Genomic DNA, 8682 nt, shown 5'->3' on the forward strand with positions numbered 1-8682 from the left:
TGCAGTTCCCTGAGAGAGACTATGAACTTTCAGAAAGGTGGGGGCAGTGGGATGACTAATGGAGGTCAATTAAGAATGCTCCATAGCTGACATATTAGCCATCACATTTAGAAAAACCACGGGTGTTGACAACTGCCAGGTCAATGTTACTGATTAAAATTATAGATAGCATCATTTAGATGAGGAGTTTTGAAGTTATTGTTAAAACTCCATCAATGAGTCCTAATGTTAAATTTGTAGATCCAAACCAGCATTAAGAAAGATAAAAACATTGGAGGGATAAGTATTGTTTTGTAGAACTTTTGTTTCAGTTACTTTCATGTGTATTCAATGTAAGCTGTATTTCCTTTCCATTGTGGTCACCAACAAAGCAGTTTGAAGGCCACCGATGGATAATGATTTGTTCACTATGAGAGGAGAGAGAGGCAGCCAGGTCCAACAGATCACGTTGAATTCTCTGCTAAAACCCAAGAGTTCACTATGGGAAACATACCACAGTGAAAAGGGACATGATTTTAGACAGGAGTGTATGCAAATATGGAAAGCTTGATCAGTTATGTGCTTATTTAAAAATATTCTAGAAACCTATAAATGACATTTCAAATGGGTAATATTGCTCCATACAAATGTCTTTAAAAAAAGAAAAAAACAACTTTGGGATGCCTGGGTGGTTCAGCAGTTAAGCATGCCTTCGGCTTGAGGTGTGATCCTGGGATCCTGGGATTGAGTCCCACATTGGCTCCCTGTGGGAAGCCTGCTTCTCCCTTTGCCTACATCTCTGCCTCTCTCTCTGTATCTCTCATGAATAAATAAGTAAAATCTTTTTTAAAAAATAAGAAAATCAACGTTGTTGAGGTATCCTTGACATACAACAAGATTCATTCATTTTAAGTGTGTAGTTCAAGGAGTTTTCACAAATGTATGCAGTGGTGTTACCACCACCAAAGTCAAGGTATGGAATAGTTCTATTACCCCTGAGAAGTTCTCTTATTTCCCTGTTTTCATTCAAAATCCTTCTAGCACCCCCACTTCTGGGGTGCAATAAAGAAGCCAAAGTATCTAGAGTTGAAGTGCAAGGAAGAGCAGATCAATATGTATTACGGATCTATGTCTTTTTTTTTAAGATTTTATTTATTTATTCAGGGACACACACACACACACACACACACAGAGGCAGAGAAACAGGCAGAGAGAGAAGCAGGCTTTGTGCAGGGAGCCCAGTGTGGGACTCAATCCTGGGACTCTGGGATCACACCCTGAGCCAAAGGCAGATACTCAACTGCTGAGCCACCCAGGCATCCCAGGATCTTTGTCTTGTAGAGCCTTGAAGATCATAGGAAGCCAAGGATTTTAGATTTAGTCTGAATGAAATGGGAAGGTATGGGAGGGCTTTGAGTAGAGGAGTAATCTGAATTAGGTTTTGAAAAGACTACAGAGAAACTACATGTACACCAGGGTTGAACAAATAAGTTAATATACTGTAGATAATAAGAACTAGGCTTCTCACTGTCAGAGAAGGAAGTTATAAATAAATAAGCAAAGGGGGGAAAGAAGGTTATAATGAACCTTGCAGGTTGGAATTGGAAGGATCAGTATGGGCTCATGTTTGTAGATAGCTAGCTAGCTAGCTAGCAAGATGACAAAAATATAGACATATGTGTACACATGGGTTGTGTGTACATTTTGCCATTTTAACAATATTAAATCTTCCAATCCATGAACATGGGATGTCTTTCCATTTGCTTAGGTCTTCTTTAGCTTCTTTAGTTCAAGTTTTGTATTTCTTTTTTTTTTAAGATTTTATTATTTATTCATAGAGATGCAGAGAGAGAGAGAGAGAGAGGCAGAGACACAGGCAGAGGGAGAAGAAGGCACCCTGCAGAGAGCCTGACATGGGACTCAATCCAGGATCTCCAGGATCACGCCCTATAGGCAGCGCTGAACTGCTGTGCCACCGGGGCTGCCAAGTTTTACATTTCTTTTGTTAACTTTATCCCTATGGGTTGTTTTTTCTTGGGGGGGGGGGTGTTGGAGTGTGTGTGTGTGTGTGTGTGTGTGTTGGTGCCACTGAAAATGGAATTGTTTTCTTAATTTTTTTTTAATTTTTTTTTATTTATTTATGATAGGCACACAGTGAGAGAGAGAGAGAGGCAGAGACACAGGCAGAGGGAGAAGCAGGCTCCATGCACCGAGAGCCCGATGTGGGATTCGATCCCGGGTCTCCAGGATCGTGCCCTGGGCCAAAGGCAGGCGCTAAACCGCTGCGCCACCCAGGGATCCCCTGTTTTCTTAATTTTTGAATTGTTCCCTGCTAGTGGGTAGGAGTATTGATAGTTCCTGACATGCTGTCATGGTGTGATGGCTAATGTCTTAGCAAATTGAGACAAATTATAGGCAGAAGGCAGGCATTAGCCGATGCAATATTGTGGGCTTTTGAGAGGGTTGGAGAAAACGTGAACTAGAAGGAGTGTGGAATTCAGTGATTTGCCAAGTGCCACTGAGTCACTAAGAGAGAAAAATGTCCATCTTAAACTATTCCTCAGTGATTGAAAGCCAAGTGTGAGAGTTAGAGCACCTAGTCAGTTGTTCTCCTGCAGGCAGGAGGCAGACAGAGGGGAAGACGAGGCACAATACTTATGCATAGAGGGGGTAATAGTTCTGAGAAGCCTGCATTCTCATTCCAGGCAAGTTTCCTATATTGAAGTCAGGGCACCAATGGGGCAAGAGTGGGACTCAGAGATTTGGGACAGAGGTACTTGGGTACTGTAGGCAAGAACCTAGGGCCTCCAGATTCCCCTGCACCCACAAAGTGACCCATTCCCACTGGTGGAATATAAAACCCCCTCCCATCTCCTTTGAGAAGATGATACAGAGGCCACACATGAGGCAGGTGCCTTCCAGGACAATGCTTGCCTTTGGGATTGACCACCACCTCCCTCCTGGCCTCCCGGACCTATATCTAGGGAGAAACCTCAGCATACCTGATAGGGGAAGTGCTGGGCCTGCATAGGAAGGAAAGGAGTTCAGTCCCAAAGCTGTTCCAGGCCCTGGCTGTCAGCAGGGATGAGCTGGGAACTGGGTCAGGACCAGCTAGAAATCTGGGTCAGGGGGCATCTATTGGTGTGGGGGCACCCTCCTGTCACAGGGGCCCTGGACAATTGTGCCAGTCTGCTGTTGGGCTGGTCCACTTTAAATGAAGTAGAGATGGCAGCAGGATGAGAGAAAACTAGAGGAAGGGAACAAAAGTTAGCAGAAGTGGGCATCAGTCCAGAAACACAGCAGGCTAGCCATGTTTGTGGAGGCTGTGTGGACACTCCATCTACCAAAGTGGAAAGGCACACACGGGCGAGGGGCAAGACATCATTGAGAAGCTCCCTGGTGCCTGTCTTCTGCAAGAGGACAGATAACCGGTAGGAGAGGATATAGGACTAGTATCTCTGGTAGGGATAATAATGCAGTAGTACTGCTCATACCCTAGCATGCATTAAAATCCACTGGAGGGCTTGTCAAAATACAGAGCATTTGAGACAGTAGGTCTGAGCTTGGGGCTGGAGAATGTACATTTCTAAAATGTTCTAGGTGATGCTGCTGGTGCTAACCCAGGCACCGCTGACACGCTGTGGACACAGGCCTGGTGGAGGGCAGGTGGCAGTCTTGTAAGTGTCAGAGGCAAGATGAGTACAATTACCATAATGAGCTGCAAGGTTGGAAGGGGTAGGGGAGATGACCTAAGGGATCTACAGAGATGATTCACAGAACATGGTGTTCCTAGGGGAAAGATAAATGGGGCTGCTGACAAAAATATCACTAATAAATACATAATCAAAACCACCCCTATGCTAAGTCATCACTCAATTTTCTTATGGTAAGTCATGGCCCGATTTCCAGTCCTGAGTCAGTTCTCACACCCAGAAGCCACCCGGTGAAGGCAGGACCTGGCAAACTCCATGGTAAGTCAGTACAGTTGTGTTCCCCTGAGCCTTCCCCCAGGGAATGACAGCCATTCATACTGGAGAAAGGGGAACAGCACTTCTTTCCAAAGTATTTGAGTACCCACAGCCAGCTCCAAATTACCAGATATTCAGGGACCCAAAGCACCCGTATGGCTCTCCTGTTAAGAGTAGGAATATGTAAGGGTCATGTCAGAAACAGAGCCCTAACCCAAGACACAACAGGCTCAGAAGAGCAATCTGAGATGGAATTACCTATTTGAGGGTCACTGGCCTGTGGTTGATATTTAAAGCCATGAGACTGGATTGGAAATCAAGATGGAGGCAGAGAGAAGTCTTGCTGAGCAACTGGTGGTTGCCAAGAAGGAGAGGAAGCACACACTTACAGGGCTACTAGGGGAAGACAGCAGCCCTCCTTGAGCCTCTGCACTCCCCAGACCCTGGGTCCCAGAGCAAAGGGGTTGTGTCTCCCTCTGCTCTGTGTCCCCAGGGCCCCAGCCCAGCCTCCAGCACGGAAAGGGAACTTAATAACTAGCTTTTGAATGATCTGGTCATGGCCACCATCAACAAACTCCACGGAAAATGTATTTTTAAGGGCAGTAATGGCAAACGTGCTGTTCCTCGTTGATAGCAGATTCTTCTTTTTTTAGTTCTGAGGATGAAATGTGAGTCTTGTTTCTCTTGGGAAGATTAACCAGGGGAGGTCTCTCTGCCATTTGGGGCCCTTCCCAAGTTCATTTGTAATGTATATGACACGACTTTCCAAATTAGGGGAGGGAGGTTATGCAGGTTAAGTTACTGTGCATTTTTTTCATATGACAAATGCTATTTTTGCACTTTTAAAAAGGCAGCCTATATGTATCCCCAGTAAACACCTGCTGCGCTCCTACGAAACAGTGATAAACAAATGATCTGCCTTCTTGAAATAGCCAGAGAGCTGTGACAGAGTGGGGAACACTCCCAGCTCCAAGCAAGAGTGGCTGGATTCAAATAGTTTTTTGAATGTATTAGGGCATAAAGACGCCTTGTCCTGAATGCCTTTATATTCTCTATTTAGTCTCCGTAGCAATCCTATGAGGGAAGAGTTATCCTCACTTTACAGACGAAGAAATGGAGTCTGGAAGGTTCAAGACTAGTCCCTGTTTGCTCTCCTGCCCTCCCTAGCCCCACTCAGCTGTGGACTCCGCTGAGCTGTGTGTCATCTGCGTTGGCCCCTGGATCCCAGGCATCACTTCCTGGCCTTCCTGGCAGACCCCTGGCTATGAGCTTCAGGGATCCACCCAAGAGGATGACCAATATTTTCTGGGTGCTGTCCGCCAGGTGCTATGTGACAAGTTTCTCACAGTATAACAGCCAGTCTAGTGGAATGAGTAGGAGCAGGGATGGCTCAAATCCTGTACTTTTTACTTGCATGGCTTTGGGCAAGTTGAATGCTCTGTGGCTTAGTATCCTCGCCATTAAAATAGAATTGCTAATACCCACTTCATACATTGCTGTGCTGCTGATATGAATTAATCCACGTAAAGCCCTCAGAACTGTGCCTGGCACATGGTAAGGTCTATGCAAGGACTAGTTCATCCAACCCAGAGGCTCTCTATGTGTTACTCTGTCTTCATTATTACGTGGATAAGGAAATGTGCTCAGAGAGGTGGTGGTGCCCAAGGTCCTGCTGGTAGTAAGGGCCAGGACATGAAAGAGCTCAATCTACTCTATGCCACTGCGCCCAGCTCAGACCCAGTGCATTTCCCCCACCCTGCATCCCTCATTTTCTACCTCGCCAAACCTGCAGAATAGCAGGTGTGCCTCCCAGACAAAATTTGGGTGTGCAGGCAATAACAACAGATCTGTTTTTCCCTATATTTCAGCCTGATTTCTATTTAGGGCCCCAATTTCCATGAGGGTGATGAAAACTCATCTTCTATCAGTTCAAGGCTCTATCCTCCTTCCTTTGGGCTGCACTAGCATTCTTGAGGACTTAACCAGTGCCAGGGCACCGAGGTTGAGGCCTACCTGGTCCTCGTGTCACTTGCCTGTGCTGGCATCCACCAGCTTTCCACTTCACCTCACAGGCCCTTGGTCTTCATCCACCGAGGCAGAAGCTGGGACGGTGGGCTACCATGAACAGTTGAATGGGTTGCCTACGGCAGAGACATACCTGGATGATGAGGTGAGTGGGAATAAAATCCAGGCTGTGCTGTGCTTGCTAAGCTGTGGATGTAGGTACAGGACCACTTCTCTCCTGAGGAAAGGATACTTTTTCTTTGCACCAACAGACTATCCACTGGCCAGGCCATGTACCTCTGACTCTTTCATCTCTTTTTTCTTATTTGCACAGAAGGCATCTTGGAGCTGGTTGTGGCCCTGCTGGAGTCACCCCATTCTGTGTCTAAGTGTCTCCCTTAGGCCCTCTGCCACTTCTGGGTGGTGCTCTGTCTCCTGGCCTCCCTCATGCTGGGGGTGGACACCTCCAAAAGATTTCCCCGGCCATGACTGCGGCCCTGCCCCTCAGGCCTGCCATCCCCCCTCCAAGGATGCACCCGGGGAGCTGGGCACAAGGCCCCTGCTCTTGGAGCTCACGATATAGCTGGGATTTTGCTGTCTCCCTGAGGCTTTGCTGGGAAAGGGGTACAAGGCTCCCCTCCCTAGAAGCTCTCTAGGATCTACTGTGCTTTCACCACTGCCCTCCATTGCTCCTCCCCATCCCCCACCTTAGGGAACCGTTTCTGGTCTCCTGGGAAGAGAGACTTCCCTCAGCCTTCTGCTCTGAGGCCTTAGGATTTCCTTCCCGATTTTGATCTAGTCAGGAGTCCTCTTCAAGCCCTTAAAACTCGCCAGGAAGACATTTCTGTCCTGGCTTTCTGCCTCCCCTCAGGCAATGGATTGAAGGGTGGCATGAACTGTTCGAGGGAAGTCCATAATCCTTCCACCTTGCTTGGGAGGCCCACCACGGCCCGGGGCACAGTGTTTCGGATCCTCCAGGTAGAGAAACCACCCGCTATTCCCACTTCCCAATCCCTACACAGGCCCTCCCTGCTTCTAGAGCTTTCCCTGAAATTCTGCTGGGAGCCCTCTCTGCTTCTGGGCCGCAGCGCCTCTGAACACAGACTGGAGCCGTGCCCGCAGCGGCCCTGGAGCCCTTTCTAGGCTCGCCATCCTCTCGCAGCGCCCCCTGCCGGGAGGTTGGGACAACTGCCGCTCTCCCTCAAGGTGCGCGGAAAACTTACCTCATTTTATTTTTAACAATGGCTGTTTAACAACTGACTCACAAAGTTCCTGAAAACTTAACATTTGGCTCTTACAAGCCGGTAAAGCTGGGCCCAGCACAGCACTGCTAGGCCGCAGTGACTTCTGTTTCCACAATGAGAGGCATCTGCAGGAGATGGGAGGGCAGGAAGAGGGAAGGTTTGGGCTTTTCTTCACCTGCTCCCTCCTGGGATGCATTCTGCAGCTCCTGCTCCTCTAGGGCCCCCCTTCCAGAGCTCCAGGCTCCTCCAACACTTCTCCCTTCTTCTGCCCCTAGGGTGCTAACAGCTCTTTGGCTTCCAGCTCTTGCTAATTCCTGATGCTTCTGCATCCCATCTAACCCTTTGTAAAGTCTTCTCGTTACATCCCAGTAACCATTCCCTTCCTTTTGAGTGTGCCTCTGTTTCCTGGCTGGACCCTGCCTGGTCAAATCTGCCCCTGTGGTCACAACTTCTAATACTTCTGTTCCCAAATTTAGGGACTGTGTGTCCTCAGGCAAGTTGCTCAACTTCTCTGAGTTATAGTTTTGTGAGAATTAAATTGATGCAGCAGGACATTATTTTGAGGGATTAACCAGTGGTACTTTTGCTTTTCTCTTGCTATTGCCCAGTGCCCTATTTCTCTTTCCCCAAAGTGGGCCACTGTACCCCAAACCAGTCATTTCTCAAGGACAGAATTTAGAGCAGATTTAGGGGGAAAGTTTCAGCTTTCAAAGTTTAAGACCATGATGGGCATCCAGGCAAGGAAAACCTAATGAGTCAGAGCAAAGCATCCTGCTGGGAGACCCACTGGGTCCTGAGAAGGCCCTTCTCACCTGCCTGCCAAGCCAGGAGAGGTGGGCCAGCAGAACCTCTGGTAGCCTGGCGAGCTGAAGAATTGAAAATAAATGGCAGTCTGCTGAGTCCAGGTAGCTGTGCGAGCTTGCCACAGTGCCCTGGTGTCCCGGCGTGGTCCAGGAAAGATGCTTGTTGCTGATAGGACCCCTGGACAGGTCTGGGTAATGACATCGTAGCAGCAGTGTGGCCTGAAAAGCAAGGGCCAGGTGCAATGTGCACCTGGGTGAAAGGAGAAGGGTGAACAATAACAGGGGTCCAGAGTCCCTGCCCCAAGCCTTGGCCCCTCTTTTTCCTCCCCTAACTTAGCCTTGGCAGAAAGGGGGAGGAATTCTAAATCGAAAGATACTTCTACTACCCGCAGAATAGAGTCTGTGATACGAGTTCTCTAGAAAAACAAAGGGCCACCTCTGCCCCATTTGTGGTTGGAGACTTATGCCTGTCACAAGGAGAGCCCTGGAAGCTGTCTCAAGGGACCTGCCCTGGACCAGCTTGCTGACTAACTCACCTTTCCATGCCAACTGCAAAGTCAGTGGATGACTCTCCGGGCCTACCCTATGCACTCTGTCCCCACCAATCCAGGGGTACTCCAACCAAAGGCCAGCTACGTTTGTTCTCATGCTCCCCAATGCTACTGGTACCTGTTCGTTGTCATT

The sequence above is a fragment of the Nyctereutes procyonoides genome, unplaced genomic scaffold, assembly GCF_905146905.1.
Source record: "Nyctereutes procyonoides isolate TBG_1078 unplaced genomic scaffold, NYPRO_anot_genome, whole genome shotgun sequence".
NCBI lineage: Eukaryota > Metazoa > Chordata > Mammalia > Carnivora > Canidae > Nyctereutes > Nyctereutes procyonoides.